This window comes from Lycorma delicatula, chromosome 11 (genome assembly GCF_047948215.1).
Source record: "Lycorma delicatula isolate Av1 chromosome 11, ASM4794821v1, whole genome shotgun sequence".
In the NCBI taxonomy this organism is placed as follows: Eukaryota; Metazoa; Arthropoda; class Insecta; order Hemiptera; family Fulgoridae; genus Lycorma; species Lycorma delicatula.
The window spans coordinates 19082746-19101731 of record NC_134465.1 but is presented as its reverse complement, the minus strand read 5'-3'; the positions used below and the strand labels follow the sequence as shown (position 1 = coordinate 19101731).

The window sequence follows — 18986 nt, the reverse complement described above, 5'->3', positions numbered from 1 at the left end:
TATTTGTCTTGTATAATATTTTATAAAATTATCTTTTACGATTTTGTTTTTTAATTCCATAATAAAAGTACTCTATAATCTATTGTTCTTTTTTTTTAAATAAAATTGCAATAAAATACAGGTTTCCTTTCTAAGTTACAATTACATCCGTATAGCTACCGCTGACTATTAATTATTTTAATAGTTTTATCCTGGATATGATAAGGACTTTTTCCCTTTATTTAAGGAATAATCGTTTATAAAATTGAATGTATGTGTGCGTGTGTCCGTTTTGGCTATATTATTGTGTTTGTTGCCCGCTTATTTTAATAACCTCTTGTATTGTTTCTATGTAAAAGATTTACGGCTAATGGTATTATTAATGTAGATTATTCTACTAGGAGCAGTTACATGATACTATAGTATTTTATGTATTGTATTAACTGTTATATGAAATTACATGAATTTAGACTTGCAAATTAGTTTTTATTGTTTCGTTATTAATACTTGTACACCGCTTAAATATCCATAATCCAGTAAACGTAATATTCATCTCTTTTATCAGTTTTGTATTTTCTTCCGCTTCTGTTATTTCTTTTTTCCCCTTCTTTTCGTTCTCTTATTCCTTCATCCTCTCTTCATTTATTCTTGCTATTCACCCTTCTCCTCAATTTTCTCTTAATTTTCCTAGCTACTTTCACTTCTCATTTTTCTTAATGCGTTTTTAATTTTTCTTCGCTTAATATTTTCACTTTTTTTGCGTCCTTTTTTCATTGTCCCCCTGCCCAAGATGAAAAATAACTTCTTTTTTTTTTGTTTTGTCCGGAACCACCGTTAGGTAGTGCTTCAAAGGATGAGATGAATAATTTGTAGCGTGTGTGAAAATGTAATGACTGACCGGGATACGAACCCGGGTCCTCTGGATGAATGACCGACTGGGTAATTTTAATTAACTGTTCGACAAATTTTTTATTTATTTATTATTTTTCTTTATAAAATTAATTAAATATAGAAAAACAACCCTTCTTAATGTTTAGTTTAAATAACTTTTGTTTAATTTTTATACAGAAAAAAATAAATTAATGTACCGTGTACAATTGATCAATAATGTCTACAAATCAATCATTTTTAGCTCCATTTATATCTTTAAGATAACATTTTTTATTGCAAATAATAAAAGTTACGAATTTTTTTTTTTTTTGTAAAAATATTGAAATATTTGAAATTTATAAAAATTGTAAAAAATATTAAAAAATTGAAATTGCGATTTTTTTCTTCATTTTGGGGAATCCATATACAAGGGGAAGCATTCAGGCAAAATTAGTTTTTAAGAAAATAATCCGTAACGGGTGATAATAAATTAAAAAAAGAGTACTTTTTAAAATCGTTATAAAATACAAAGATACAATCATAAATCGAAATAATAAAAAAAAGCTGACTTCACATTGTAGAACTTTCCCGTTACGCAGGAAAATCCGCGTTCCGGGTAAGTCCTACAACTGTGGGTTGTTTCTGATGCACGGCTATATATATATATAGCCGTTTTTTTTTGTTGCGGGGTCACGGTTAGGTATTCCTTCAGAGAATGAGATGATTAATATGTATCGTGTGAAAAATGCTATGCCTGACCGGGATTCGAACCGGGATATCCTGATGAAAGGCCGAGACGCTACTACTCGCTCCACGGAGGCCGGCAATGAACGGCTTTTACACACATATACACAACTTAATTTAAAATATTTATTATTTTATTTAAATATAATATTTTTCCTTTTATTTCATTTATGATTGTAACTAAAGCGCGCGCGCATACCGTATTTAACTCTAGCTGGTCTGGCGGTATTAGCGGCGACGGTCAGCGCTAACTAAACTAATGTAATTTCGCACTTACATAGTACACATTTCTCTTGTACGGTCGTCAGACTGGTGTAGCCACGAGACTTAATGCACCAAGTACCGACTCAACCGAGCGATCGAGTTCGAGACCCGACCAGATCGAGTTTACTTTTTTACACTTTAAATACTATTCATTTATTTAATTCTGCCGCTCACTTGTGACGTCACAACATAGCAGACGACTACAACAGCATTTTTTGGGGGATGCGATTGTGCAAAAAAAAAATATTTTCTTGCAATTAGATTTATTTGAATTGGATTAATAGGGATAAAGTAATGCGCGAATAAATTAAAAAAAAAAAAATATATATATATATATACACGAGGAGAATATACATAAACTCCTGTTTTACAGTTAATTAAAAAGGCCCATTAATTCCTTTTCTGAAGCAAGGTATGCTAATATATATATATATAATTTTTTTGGGAGTGGAGTGAATATTAAATAAAACTTTTGCTGGTTGGTGATCTTGATAAAAAAATTCTACTTTTAACAATTTTTGCAAAAATCTAATACATTCTTCTCTCCTCCTCCAATGGTTGTACCTTTCTACCAAGTTTGAAAAACTCGATCGACGTGGTCAAGAGTAGAAAGCCCAAATACAGACCAGTGACAACACGACCGATGACAGTACAGACATACGGACAGTTGTTCCGATGAGAAAGATAGATTTTTTGGACTTGGGAGCATCGGAATAAATCTTTTCCCTTATTATTTACAATTTATATAAATTATTTTTTTTTCGCTTTAATCCGGTTTGAATAGTCGATAGTTCGAGGCCTGGTCTAGCCAGTTGTAATTTAACCGCTAACGACACCTCGATACTTTTCTTCGACTAATTAGTTTGGGGGTTATAATCTACTTCAGGTTGCCCTGGTAATTTCTAAGCGTAACAGTATACTTAGTTAAACTCATTGAAGGAACAAGAGGCACACCTAGCCGTATATAGCATAAGCATAGAGCATATAGGATAAGCTGTACTATGTGTATATTGTATGTTAATATTTCTGTAGTGTCATTCGAATCAGTCAAATTAAGTCTTAGAGAAACTGTTGTAAATCCTCCTGGTTTCTATAGAATATGTTTATATTTAAACGAACAGAGTTCGCGTTTATGTCACTAGTAATAAAAATATGTTTCTTTTTTTTAGGAGAATTTATCAAAGTATTATTTATTAATAACCATTTCTTTTATCTTTAAATGCCAACATTCGTTTTTTTTATCTACTAGTTTTTATTCCATTATATGAACATATTTTCTATCTTTTGTTTGTTTGTGTTACGCGGACATATAAGCGATATTCTTATAGGGTCGTCGTCAGTAATTACCGAGCTAAAGAAGCCTTTATAATGTTTAATATTACGCCGACAAGAAAATAGAACATACATATTTGAAAGGAGATGTTAGAAAGAGCTCGCTATAGGATGAATAAAGGTGAATACTAATAGTTTACTACGTTGTATGTTGTAAAGGAGTTAGAAGCTTAACATCTGCCCTTTATAACTTAAAACACACACGCATACACGACATACATATATAGTGCTTTTAGCGACGTTCCTTATTGAACTAGCGAGATAGCAGTTCTAATAAACGCTACCACCTAGAAGGTAAATCCGTTAATGTTGGTACTCTTGATGCCTTCCACTTTATTTCTTGTTACGGTATCTATCTTTTGATAAAATGTAGGTTGTTCTTATAAAGCGAATCGCTAGGTTAGTGCCAGCACGAATGTTAGTATACTATAACGTGACAGCTTTTTGGGGGAAGAAAATTGCGCTGTTAAGTAGTGGGAAGTAAACCCGATAAAACTATGTTGTGTTGGTAGATGATGACAGCGTTTAGCGGTTGTAAATTTCTGTAGGAAACTTGCTCAAGCTAAAAACATAAGACGTTTTTTTAGGTTGAAAGATAAAACAAAAATATCATCAGCGTTTTGGTCATTATGGTTTTTAAAATCATTTTAAATATTAGTGTAAACTTTTTATCCTTTATTTAGTTACTTAAAATACAAATAACTTATCGTAACATTACTTTCTTTAACTAGTATAAAATAGTATAATAAATGAAAAGTATTTATAAAAATTAATCCTAGCCGTTAGAAATTTCACCAAATATTTATTTTTGTTGTCTAAAATATTAGAATCTTGGTCATAAAACTATATATATCAGGTTCATCAAAAAAGGTTGCAACATATAAAAAAATCGTATCTCAGAAACTGCTACAGATAATCAAACGAAAAGTTTTTTTAAATTCACCAACTAAAAACGTTTTTTTTTGTATACCTTAGAATGTTTTAATATGGGTTCCGTTGGTAACTCTCCAAACATCCAGCCGGTAATCGATTTCTTCCTGGGACCGCTAGATCATTGTAAGCGAAACTGTGACAATAACAGCGGCATAATTGTCGGATATGGGATGTCGGCAATCCAATCAAATTATTTAGTATGTCAGGGAAAAAATTACTTGTGGTGCGGTCTGACGTCCGATCGTGTGATTGGCACGTTGTTTTTAGACCTTACTTAATCACAGGGAATGTCTATTTAGACATTCTACAACTGTACGTTTTCCGGCAAGTGACTAAATATAACATGAAAGTAACGTTTTTGTAATGTTTTAACAAGATGGTGCGGTCCCACACTTTAGCCTAGGCGTTCTACGCGTTGTCGATGAAAGATTCCCTAATTGTTAGATTAGTAGGGCTGGTCCTGTGCTTTAGCCTCCGGGACACCTAGATTTGACATCCCTAGACTTTTTTCTGCGGGGATACCTCAAAAACATTGTCTAGAGTGAGAAGATCAGGAATGTACAACATTTAAGGCAACGGATCGCCGCTGCTGTTGCTACTGTTACGCCTGTGATGTCCGCTAGAGTCGATTTTTTTTTTTGTCTTCAGTCATTTGACTGGTTTGATGCAGCTCTCCAAGATTCCCTATCTAGTGCTAGTCGTTTCATTTCAGTATACCCTCTACATCCTACATCCCCAACAATTTGTTTTACATACTCCAAACGTGGCCTGCCTACACAATTTTTCCCTTCTACCTGTCCTTCCAATATTAAAGCGACTATTCCAGGATGCCTTAGTATGTGGCCTATGAGTCTGTCTCTTCTTATAACTATATTTTTCCAAATGCTACTTTCTTCATCTATTTGCCGCAATACCTCTTCGTTTGTCACTTTATCCACCCGTCTGATTTTTAACATTCTCCTATAGCACCGCATTTCAAAAGCTTCTAATCTTTTCTTCTCAGATACTCCGATTGTCCAAGTTTCACTTCCATATAAAGCGACACTCCAAACATACACTTTCAAAAATCTTTTCCTGACATTTAAATTCATTTTTGATGTAAACAAATTATATTTCTTACTGAAGGCTCGTTTAGCTTGTGCTATTCGGCATTTTATATCGCTCCTGCTTCGTCCATCTTTAGTAATTTTACTTCCCAAATAACAAAATTCTTCTACCTCCATAATCTTTTCTCCTCCTATTTTCACATTCAGCGGTCCATCTTTGTTATTTCTACTACATTTCATTACTTGTGTTTTGTTCTTGTTTATTTTCATGCGATAGTTTTTGCGTAGGACTTCATCTATGCCGTTCATTGTTTCTTCTAAATCCTTTTTACTCTCGGCTAGAATTACTATATCATCAGCAAATCGTAGCATCTTTATCTTTTCACCTTGTACTGTTACTCCGAATCTAAATTGTTCTTTAACATCATTAACTGCTAGTTCCATGTAAAGATTAAAAAGTAACGGCGATAGGGAACATCCTTGTCGGACTCCCTTTCTTATTAGGGCTTCTTTCTTATGTTCTTCAATTGTTATTGTCGCTGTTTGGTTCCTGTACATGTTAGCAATTGTTCTTCTATCTCTGTATTTGAACCCTATTTTTTTTAAAATGCTGAACATTTTATTCCAGTCTACGTTATCGAAAGCCTTTTCTAGGTCTATAAACGCCAAGTATGTCGGTTTGTTTTTCTTTAATCTTCCTTCTACTATTAATCTGAGGCCTAAAATTGCTTCCCTTGTCCCTATACTTTTCCTGAAACCAAATTGGTTTTCTCCTAACACTTCTTCCACTCTCCTCTCAATTCTTCTGTATAAAATTCTAGTTAAGATTTTTGATGCATGACTAGTTAAACTAATTGTTCTGTATTCTTCACATTTATCTGCCCCTGCTTTCTTTGGTATCATAACTATAACACTTTTTTTGAAGTCTGATGGAAATTCCCCATTTTCATAAATATTACACACCAGTTTGTATAATCTATCAATCGCTTCCTCACCTGCACTGCGCAGTAATTCTACAGGTATTCCGTCTATTCCAGGAGCCTTTCTGCCATTTAAATCTTTTAATGCTCTCTTAAATTCAGATCTCAGTATTGTTTCTCCCATTTCATCCTCCTCAACTTCCTCTTCTTCCTCCATAATACCATTTTCTAATTCATTTCCTCCGTATAACTCTTCAATATATTCCACCCATCTATCGACTTTACCTTTCGTATTATATATTGGTGTACCATCTTTGTTTAACACATTATTAGATTTTAATTTATGTACCCCAAAATTTTCCTTAACTTTCCTGTATGCTCCGTCTATTTTACCAATGTTCATTTCTCTTTCCACTTCTGAACACTTTTCTTTAATCCACTCTTCTTTCGCCAGTTTGCACTTCCTGTTTATAGCATTTCTTAATTGCCGATAGTTCCTTTTACTTTCTTCATCACTAGCATTCTTATATTTTCTACGTTCATCCATCAGCTGCAATATATAGAATCGATTATCGACAGGATATTTGCAGAACGATCGATAGACCTCATTTTGAAACGTTCTAAGATATGTGAAAAAAAGTTTTGAGTTGGTGATTTAAAAAAAAATACTTGTTTGGTTATCTGTAGTAGTTTCTGAGATAATATTTTTTTTAAATTACTGCGGTCTTTTTCGATTACCCTCTAGTATCAACAGTCCAGCTTCCCTTGTACAATATGCGTACAGAACTTCAAAAATTGCAACTAGAGTTAAGATTTATCGCTATTCACAATTTAATCTGATAAAATAGAATATTTATTAAAGGATGCGTTTCAGATCAATTTTTAATGAAATCAGGAGGATATTGAAGTTGTTCAAGAACTACTTCGATTCCAGCCGTCCAGGAGTTTCATCTTCCCGTTTTTTTACGTGTATTTAATCGTGTATTTCATTATTTCTAAATTCAGATAATCGATTTTCAGTATAATCAAAAACCGATTTGAGACTTAACATATTACTCGAACATTGAACTTTTCAGCCGAGTGTATTCGTTACTCTTCAAGTCTTTGATAACGTTCTGGCGTATATTCACATTTTCTATGATCAAAATTCAGGTAATCCTAAAGGACCTTCTTTCTGTCCCTGACTTCCTTCTTATGATCTAGGTATTATGAAAATATTATTACCAAATTGAATGTCGAACTTATGCCGATTATGTATATGGCATGCCCTAATGAAATATCTTAATTCAGGATAGAAAAATGTGGTGAAGTGGTAATTTTCTCGCCTGAGGATGAATTTTTGTGAGTCGCAACCACATTCAACAATAACATTAAATTTTGTAAAACGCGTAATTATTTCCTTACGAAGTCGATGTTATTATTAACATTCAAAATTCCTCAAACCATCAAAACATTTTAAATGTGTAAATAGTCGTCATCCCCGTTAAATTTTTTCGAAATAATTTGTTTTTACGTTTATTACGATGGTAGTACTATGATCAATTAAGAATGAATTGAATGGATTGATCTTTTACAGACAGTACTGACGTTAAATTTAATAAATCACGTAACAGCTTTCTTAAGAAGTCAATATCGACTTAGACAAAGATCGATATATACAGCAACATTGAATTTAGTAAAACAAGTTGTAGGTTATTTATTTGTATGATTTTTTAATTTATCATTTATAAAACTTGTGAGGTTTGAACTTTGTAAATATTACGGGAGGAATCCACCGGGTTGGTCTTGTGGTGAATGCGTCTTCGCGAATTAGCTGATTTCGAAGTCGAGAGTTCCAACGTTCAAGTCCTAGTAAAGGCAGTTACTATTATACGGATTTGAATACTAAAACGCGGATACCGGTGTTCTTTGGTGGTTGGGATTCAATTAACCACACATCTCCGAAATGGTCGATCTGAGACTGTTCAAGACTACACTTCACTTACACTTAAACATATCATCCTCTGACGTAATATCTGACGATGATTCCCGGAGGTTAAACAGGAAAAAAAGATATTACGGGAGGGAAGGGTGTAACAAGAAACTACAGTTAAAATTTGATTGATTCTGTATTATCGGAATCAAACGAAAAATACGATATCTATTTAGGTGCGATGTATTTATTATTAGTATAATAACATGATGTCAACAATACTTTGCAGAGATGCCAAGACATCTGTACGCAGTCTGGCGTGTAATTGTAAATCTACCGCTAATTGTGTAATGTTGAACAGACTCAGGCCGAGCACTCCTGAGACATATGGTAAATTGAAACCCAACCACCAAAGAACATCAGTATCCACAGTCTAGCATTGAAATCCATATAAAAGCAACTGACTTCACAAGGATTTGAGCCTTAGAACTCTCGACTTCAAAAATCAACTGATTTTGCGATTACGAGTTTAACCAGTAGTCTCATCCGACGGGTTAATGATAATATATATATATATATTAATGAGATTTATTAAATTTAAAATATATATATTCAAATCAGTAGGTAGGAAAATATTTTAAAACTTTTATCTTAAAAATGTACTGAGTATTTTTTGAAAAAGTTGTGTGATGAACCAGTGTAACCATTTTAAGCGGGGCATCACACATTATTGATCCAGAAAAGTTTAGATTATTAGTAGTTTATTTGATTTCTAGAATATCTGGCAAACGATTCCATGACTTTCGCGGCTATTAATAATACAAATTAAAAGAGTTAGAAACAAAAACAGAATATATGTATTTTACTGGTAGGGAACAAGTTTTAAGAAAGGATTTTCTAAAAATATTCATGTATAGGTTAGTTTAATAAATTTTCCAGAAATAAAGTTTTCACTAAATCTAAAACCCCCTTCAATAAAAGTAAGAAAAAGATTTTCAAAAATAATTTTCTGCATTTTAGGTCTGGGGTCTATTTAAAAAAAAAAAAAGTCATAGGCATTTTTGATAGATCTATATATAAAGACTAAAAGATTATTAAAAATTATGTAAACCAAAGGGAGAAAAGCAAAAGAACAAAGAACCTATATTTAAGAGGTAAGGGTTGTTGTTTTTTTGAAAAAACGTCTTTTGGATTATTCTTTTGGATTATATATTGTACGTAACAAATTTGCTTTCAAAAGGTTTTCTCTAAAATGCCTCTGAAAAAAATCGAAATTGTTTTTTTTTAGCCATATCCACCCTTTCCTTCAACAAATTAAAAAAAAAAAAAATCAAACTAATCTGACCAATGACTAACAAATAGCGCTGTTTTAAAAAAAAAAGCATGATGTTTTTGTGACATCTTAGATATATAGATAGTAGGCATATAAAAACACGCGCGTATTCGAATGCAACGTTGTGTCAAAATCTCAAAGCAATCGGTGAACAACTTTCGGAGATTATGATTTTAAACAATGGAACGTTTACATTTTTATTTATGTAGATAGAAGCGTGTAATACATCTGTTTTATTTTACCGTAATGTTTATGTTTTCAAAGATTTTAAAGATTGTCTAACTTAATAAAAAATTAAAGCGTAGATGTATGAGAAGTTAAATTTTAAGCGAAGTTTTAAAGATACTATAGACTTATTCCGTGAGGAATGTATCCTATTAAAACGGTTTCCGTATTCCATTACCGTGCAAATAATCACATTATAAATTCAATAAAATGGACCGCTAGATGACAGTATCATAATTTTACGTGAAAACAAAATCATAGAAATAGAATAATATATGGTAATAATTAATTTTGATTTTATACATGTAAATACTGTTGAAAGTGTGTGTGTGTGTGTGTGTGTGTGTGTGTGTGTGTGTGTGTGTGTGTGTGTTTATATATATATATATTATGTATTTGTACAAACACACTATACGAGTATGTTAGTTAATAACGTTTTTTTTCGTCATTCTATTATTTAAATCGAGTATAGAATCATCAATATATAATTTTGTAGTCCCTCGTGGGTTAATTTAATTTGTGTATGAACCGAACTATGTCGTAGAACAGTTAGTTTCATTTAGTCTGTTATGTATCTTTGTATATTACATACTATAATTTCCCTTCAATTTGCCATTATTTATGTTCATACATATTTGCGTAGACTGTTATGCATATATATGGATTTGAATGTATGATGAATTCACTGCGATTTTGCATTTACAGAATACGTTTGATTTATAAATTCAACGATAGGGCAAACATTCATTATTTTGTAATCTTTAATAGTTTTACATATACTGCATATCCATTTATCAAATGACATATCGGAATTCTAATTAAACGAAATAACATTAATACAGCGCAGTTATTTATTTATTAAAAAGAGGTGCGGGGATTTAATTAACGGTACTTTAAACAAATAGTTTGTGCTTTTCTTAAAACCTGCTATAGTTTATCCAGCTCCGGTTTTTTTAGATGAATTTCACAACTTTCCCGAGTAGATTAGGAAAATCTACGCCTCTTTATTATCGATCCCAAAAATTTGGAAACGTTTCCTCTCCAAGTGCAGTACCGGATTAAGCCTCTACTCGGCCCTAGGAAAATATTTTAATTTTGGGCTCTATTTATATAACTTGCGGCCGATTTCAAACAAAAATGGAAGGGGATCTGGGAAATTCCCTTTTCGGCATCAACAAAAAAGCAAAAACACCGCCTTTTCATGATTTTATTTATTTTAAGAGAAAAAAAATTATTTTTCGTTTTTTTAAAGGATATTTTTATTACGATATATTATTAAAGGATAAATTTTAAAGGTATTATTTTTTGTTTAAATACACCGTGTTAATCTCCAAGAAAGGGGCCGTGGCCCCCATTGGATCCACCAGTGGCACTAATCCGAGTTTATTACTCGTACTTTCAGGTAGATTTCATAAGCTATCTATTGTAATGGGTACCGTGATTCGACTTCCAGAAAATTTTAACATATCTTCGCATTTCACATCCCCAAGACCACAAACCCACCATCAAAGTTTATATATATATATTTTAATATCCCTTACTTCCCTGGGCCGGACATACACTTAAATAAAGTTTGGCCGAGGTAAGTCTCCTTTTAATCTAAGGGAGCCTCCTCACCTACCGGTAGCACGTTCAGCACGGCTGGTCAGCCCCCCGGATCTTAATCTTGGTAGCCTCTAATCTTCAGAGGGGGTAACGGGGCTCGACTGTGTGTTCTCCCTTACAGGTACCGGGTTTCGGTCTTTATAGGGCCTGTCTCAAACCGCCAAGAGGGGTAACCGGGCCCCAGTATGTCGTCCCCGGGCCACACCCGACGGCCGGTTCTCGGTATTAAATTTGTTTCCCTCCTAATCTCCCCCGGAATTCACAGCCGTTGATCGGAACCGGCACACCTTAGCATGCCGGGCCTCGCAGCTGGGGCTGTTCGCCCGACCCTAAATTAATAACCCCTTCTTATGCCTTCCACGACTTCGCTGCGTAAAACTGATAACTTGCCGCTTCTCGGCCTGTTGGCTAAGATCAAAGTGTAGTTTCTGTTCTTATCAGCTTAATATATATATTTCACATTCTTGTGTGCACGATAACTGCCGTAATTTTGCGCCGATCACTTTCAAATTAGTACATAAAATATAACGATCCAAAATCGCAGGCGAGTTCGTTAATGAATAAAATCGGACCATTGGGGTTGAAATGGCAGGGTTTTTACGAAAAAAAAATTGTTATAATTTCCTTATTAAGTAAAATGTAGAATTCGTTAAAATTCCTACTATGCTTTGGATGAAAGCCAAAGCATATTTCTGATATACAAACCATTTCTGATATCACCATCCATTGGCCCAGCGGGTAGAAAAAAATTGGGTTTCGAATACAAAAAAATCATACCTCTTTTTAGGCACGGTATCGAATCGGTTTAAAGTCCTGTAAACATTATCTATAACTTTTGTCTGAAATAATTTTTGATATGACCAACGCTTACGGCAAGGAATGACTAAAATGTTACTGGATTGTAACTTGTGGTATGCCAAACATGTGGTACTTTTTTCACATGCTTTGTGAAACTACTGAGAAGATGGCGAAAAGCAAGGCCTCTTTGATTGCCAAATCTGTCCAAAAACACGCTGGAAGGACGAAAGAGAAGGTAATTAGTAAAAACGAATTATGTATTTGTTTCTGTGTATATAGGAATTCAAATTAAGCGCCGTTGGACTATAGTGTTTTTAATCGGAGATTTTATTTTACAGAAAACTTTAACGATGGCCTTGAAAAGGCCCAGAAAAAAATTTTCCGGTTAAGCATCCTCACTAATTTTTACTACGATTCGCCACTGACACCACACATCACTTTTAGTATTTTTCCTCAATTTTTTTTTTATCCATACATTCGTATAATTTTCTCTTATCTCTATAAAACGCTTCGTAACTTTAATAGTTTATTGTTGCCCCTCGCGTATTTAACAAATATTCCTTTTTCTTGAAGTTTATTTAATTTTCTGTTGATTTATCTTCGTCGTTACCTTTTACTATCCTGGCATCGTAATTGTACAACTATGCTACAAGAAGGAAAGTAATCGGTAAAAAAAAAAGGTAAGGGATTTTTTTTTTCATTTCATGAGCCAGTGACCCAAAGAAACAAAAACAGTAATGTACGTGTGTTGGCGTGTTTGACGCTTAATATCTTTTGACTGGACGAACCGATTTTTTCGAAATTTGGAACAGATTCGTGTATATGGGGAAACTTGTTGGTAAATGTTTGGGGTGAATATCTCCGGCGGGTGGGGTAGATAGTTTCTTTAGGATCAATTTTCTGAAAATGTCCCACTTTATATTAAGTACATGCATAGATGCTTATCTTACAATTTGCCCCCAAATTCTTTTACTTCCCCCAAAATTGAAAACTAACTATATTTATTGTATATTCTTTAACCGAATATTTTTTTCCATTTTCCTAAGCGTAGTAGTGGTCAAATAGTAACAAAATATTTTGCGAGCAATATTGGTGGTAGGGGAATCGATCAAAGTTTAAAAATATTAGAATAAAATTTCATAATTCACCCTCTCAAAAAAAGAAATCTTAGGTAATTTTTATTGGTTGTAAATTTTCAACGGAACGTTTTTAAATTTCTTTCATTTAACATTAGTAAACTAGACAAATAAAAAAAAATTCTTGGGAGGTGTCTTTGGGGAGCAGAAAAAATAAAAGCATATCGATTTTAACTTTTATTTAAGAGTTTGTATTTTTGATTCAATAACATTATTTAATATTTTAGTTTCATTTTTTCCGGTTAATTTAATTTAATATGTTCAGAAAATATACTATAGTGATACAGTAAATTCATTCACTTTCAGAAAAAAAATTCATTTACTAGAAACTGCAGAGTTTAATTTTCAAGGAATTCAGTTATATATTTTTGGTGCTCCGTTTACGAACACTCACTCACATTCACAAATACACGCATAAGGTCTGTATATGAAATATGATTTAAAATTCAGTAAATGGTTTTAATGATTGCATTAATGTAAATTTATTTTAGTATATTTCTTCTTTTAATTTAATCCTTTGACGTCATATAAAGTTAGCTGCTGTTGGCATTGTTATCAAAAGCACACCTTAAATTGAAAATAAATTGTTTAAGTTTGGTCAGTCAGGTGTAAATTTTAATTAATAGATTACTGTTATATAATTTCCTTCGTTAACAAAGAACTCTCCTATACTCTCCCGTTCTCGCGCGCTTATACGCACGCCCACACTAGTAAGTACGCAAAATATAACAGTAAATAATTATTTCTATATATTTATATAAGGAAAGGTATTGCAATAATAGTAATACTAAAATTAATTAAAAATTCCTCTGTTGTAAAACATTAAAGAAAAGTTCTTCGAAATTTTTTCAAACGTTACTTATATTTGGAAAAATAAAATGGAAAAAATAGAAGAAAGAAGAAAATAAAAGTACAGGAAGGATTAAGAAGGTAAAAGATTTTGCTGAAAATTAAATAATCAATTAAGAAGCTTAAAAGAAAAAGAAATAACTTATTGACGAATGGTCAGATATCGAAGATTTAATAAAAAAAGATTAATATGAATTCATGTATAAAAATTACACGGTTAGTGGAAAAACTGTATGTATGTATTTAATAAATTTCCAATACAAATGTTATAGTCTTATAAAAAGAAAACTATAAACTTAAAAGGTGGAATGAAAAAATGAAAGTACTGTATGAATTTAAAAGAAAATCACATTATCTTTCCACAGATTAGAAGATAAAATAAAACAAGATAAAATAGAAACAGGAATCCTAAAATTGGAAGTTTTGCAAGAATTAAAAAAAATGAATAATGAAAAGGTTTTAGCAATAAATGACTTCCTAATAGAAGTATTATTCTATTAGGAAATATAATTGTCGCGTGTTCGCGGCTCGATCAGGATACTGAGAGACTGACAATTGATAACGTTTTTATAATTATAATTTATTAGTTAAGAACAGAAGCGAAACAAGACAAATCCATAATAATAATAATAATAATAAACAACTCACTATAATTATCAGAATAGTAGCAATAACGACAACAACAAACAATAATAATAACAATAAATGTTAATAATAATAGAGATTACTTAGAAAATAGAATTTCAGAATTTAATGTAATCGTTAGGATTTATTTACAGCTAGTTAAATATTGAAAACCAGAATTCAGTCCCATTGAAAAAAGAGATTAGCATGACCGCTGATCTTAACACTTTTAATAACTAGTCTTGTATTAAAAACAATAGTACAGTCGATAAGATAAGGATAAAGTTCTTTCACGGCAAATACCTCTGCTGTTCACAAATAAAACTACCCTAACAATTTACGAATGAAATTTAGTACATTATCTCTTTTGCTTGTAGTCTAACAGTAACTTATCGAACCATTTCTTGTTTTCGTGTACTGGAATCACTTGTGCTGTCACCTTAGTCATGTCGAACATAATTCACTAGAATTCCCTCCTTCACTGACCTCGCAGAATACTCTCGCTTCAAACTCGCATAATAACTCCTATATCGTTGCACTTTTTCGCTGACTGACTGTCAACTGGTCTTCCCCAGTGTATTTATACTTCTACCCTCTTTACCTGCAGGACCAGACCCCAGTAGAACATGAGAACTACCGACCGAGCCCTTTCATTCCCATTCATTCCTAATCTGGATCCGGTAACTCTTCTCACGGAATAACATCCGTTTAGGTGTGTCGGTGGGCAGTATTACATAGGACGATTGTTAAACAGACCTGTTACCTTTATTAAACGGGTCTCTTTCAGCCCCTTTCTGATTTCCTCTCATTATTATATTTTCTACTACTTTCTTCTTAATTGGCAGGAATCCGTTATACTGGTCTTGTTACTATATCTTAATGAAGAGCTACGGGAATTGAAACTATGTTATGTTATTTACAATAGCAGGTATGGTCAGATTTTTTTAAAAATAATTATTCTATCCCCGAAAAGTGTGTGGTTTAATAAAATTTCAAGATTAATGGATAATTAACTTAACTTCACGTTCTAAAGATTCCTATGTGATTTTTAAACAGAAGTTTGAGTTAAACGTATGAACGGAACGGAACGCAAGGATAGCGGAAGTTTTTTTCTCCCTACTAACTGGAGAACCCGGATAAATGTCCCTTGCTGCTTTGTCTGGCGGGTTATCATGTGTTTTGGGGCGGTTACAGATTTTATTTATTTTATGTTATTTATGGACGGATTTCGTATTTGTGTTCCGGTCTTTAGACCGATGAGAAATAATTGACTGGGGCCGATACGGGGGTGCTAAGCGTGTATGTGCTTTGTACTTCCGGCCATATTCCCCTTCATTCCGTCCTCTGAAGTCTTTTCGGTGCTGGAGCCTTTCGATCAGATTTAAACGTATGAAGAGAATCGTTATAAAAAGATAATATGGAGAAAAAGGAGGCGGGCAAGAGATGCAAATGGTATAATAAGAACTACTGGAGACCTCCATATCAGACAGTCTGGCCTATAATTCATCGCGCAGAAATCACAAATAATCATTGTAACGATGTAATTACATGTTTTCCTATAATAAAAAAGGTTTTATACTCTGATGATGATTCGGCTATAATTTTAGAATATCCAAAGATCCTGTAAAATGTTTTAAAGCTCAAAAACATAGAGGAATGGTTTGCTGGAGGTGACGTTGATTGTGTACAACGAGGACTTGCGTGACGATCGCATCAATTATGATACAGGAATCTGAAGAAAATGACGAAGATTTTACCACTGTAAATAATAATATTTCAGTGCATCGATCAACTCCCCGATTTGATATCAATAGAAGTTTTGCGGGAAAAAAGATAAGATCCAGAGAACAGAGAACACGGATGGCAAAATTGAAACTAAGAAGTATCACGAACTTCTTTAATGCAACTGAGACTAGGCAAACCTAATGTTTGTATTTTTGTAAATTTCATCCACTTGAAGAAAAACTTCTAAACTTTCTTAAAAATATTTACGTATGAAATAAATTTCCTCAGTTTATGTTAGTATGATTTTCTTTTTTTTTTAATAAATTTTTTTTTGTTCCTCGTGTTACCCGACGGCTCCGCCAGTGATGATGAATAAACGGGAATCTACTTTATTGGTGAGAGATAGGTAGGAAAAGATAAAGGAATAAATGCATGTTTTATAAGATATGGAAAAATCGTTCTCATGTAAAATGGAATAAATTAATGAAATTATTAAATAGATTGCAAATATATAATGTTAATATGAAAAATCGTATGTAGATTAAGAAAAATACTTATGAAAATAAAGGATAAAGGATGCTATCTTTAGTAACCTTTGTTAAGTATAATAATGGAATAATGCTGTAGAGTAGTTTAAAGGAATCAATATAGGACAGCCCTTTTTACCTTCACGACCCCCAATAATATAATGATTATTTCGCGATTCCCAACCCCTACCCAATGAAACCTAGTTAAAAATATTGAGCTACGGCTGTCTGCTAAACTGATGCGATGAAATGGGTGAAAATAAAAAAATCTCTTCCCTTTTTCATACAGACGTTAGGGGGTTATCGCGGAGGAAAGTGTTGTAACAGGGTTATAAAAATTGCGAGATGAATTATTATTTTTCCAGGATAAACAGACGCACATTCACAATATTTTTTTACAGAGAGTATAAGTCGAGTTACTGTTGACTTAGCTGATTTATTTCCGAATTTAAACGACTCTAATGTGAATTAACAAGGACGTGATAACAACATTTTATTAACGACAAACAAAGTTCACGGTTTCATTAAGAAGGTTGATATCTAGGTTATTCGCCTTCAAAGGAAAATTTTGTTACGGTTCCATTCACTTCAGATTATATCGAGAAAAATTCGGAAGAAGAAGACAATATAATTCACCGCAGTTGGGATAGCATGAAGATGCATTTATTCCATTTTTAGCTTATTCCAAATTTTAGCGTGAGCTAAAATTGCAGTCGGCAGAGTATTTTCCGGAATATAAAAATGATAACTCGAAGAGATGAGTACTGAATCCATTTAGTCAATTCTTTGTTGCAGCTGCTAAGATACCGGTTGAGATTCGACTAGCTCATCGAAATGTCTGCCGATAAAACGTTACGACTACAATTCACATCTGAAGATTTAGATACGTTTTGGCTTTCTCGTCCATGTAAATATGGAAATTTAGTAACGGAAGCATTGAAAATATTAATCCCTTTCGCCACGTTTTACCTCTGTGAAAAAGCGTTTTTCGTCTAAAAACTAAATATAGGAATCGTCTTTTATCACTCGAAAACAATTTGATTTTGGGTGTTTCTTACATAGATCCAGGTACGGGAAAACTTTTAAATGAAAAATAAACGCAGCCTTCTAATTCATTTATTTTCTTTACACGCCCACTTTCGTAATTAAAATGTTTATAATAAATGATTTTTTCTCATAAAATGAGTTCATTATTGTTTACTTGTAAAGGTGTAGGATAATTTCGCGACCCCCAGGTTGAGAAACGCTGATATAGGAAGAAAAAGAAGCCACCGGGTTGGTCTAGTGATGAACGCGTCTTCGCAAATCAACTGTTTCGAAATAGAGAGTACCAACGTTCAAATCCTAGTAAAGGCAGTTTACCTTTATACGGTTTTGAATACTAGATCGTAGATAGCGGTGTTCTTTGGTGGTTGGGTTTCAATTAACCATACATCTCAGAAAATGTCGACCTGCGACTGCACAAGATTACACTTCACTTACACTAATACGTATCATCCTCTGAAGTAATATCTGGTGGTGATTCCCGGAAGCTAAACAGGAAAAAAAGGAAGAAAGAGAATAAAAATGTATAAGGTTGTCAAACGACCTGAATTTTTTTTTTTAAATTAACAGGATTCATCAGATGATTTAACATTTTTGAACGCTTGAATACGGTACGAAAATGAATTTTACGAGAGGTGAAGTAATAAAGATAAGAAACAATAATTTCTCCAATGAATGTCTGCAAAAAGACACAAAAATTGAACATTGCAAAGCGGTATAGATGTTAAAGAAGGTTTACAAAACTGGAAAGAATTGCAGTCGACGGGTTGGGAAGCATTTAATAGAAATGAAAATATTTATTCTGAAATAAAATAGATTTACGAATCGATCGAGCGGCTTGTGAAATGTTATGTTCCACATGTATTTTTGTGCGGATGAAAAATGTGGAAACTTAAGAAAAAGAAATAAAAGAAACGCTGGAGGCATTGGAAATGTTGTAAATATCTTGAGAAGATTGTGTGGATAGACAAAGAGAACGATAAAGTAGTTTTGACGATGGTTAACGTGAATAGAAGCTTAATCAATAAAATCCAGAATAGGAAAGTTAATTGGCTAGGATATATCGTGAAATAAGGATTGATTAAAATTGTGATAGAATATATAAAACAGAAACCAGTAA

The 18986-nt window shown here is 32.8% G+C and overlaps 1 protein-coding gene and 1 pseudogene across 1 annotated transcript in view; both read left to right on the top strand.

Annotated features, from left to right (window-relative positions):
• LOC142332475 (fat-like cadherin-related tumor suppressor homolog) overlaps positions 1 to 18986 on the top strand; it is a 240445-nt gene that overhangs the window by 73132 nt on the left and 148327 nt on the right. The window lies entirely within an intron of this gene.
• On the top strand, positions 11552 to 11668 carry LOC142332692 (U2 spliceosomal RNA; annotated as a pseudogene).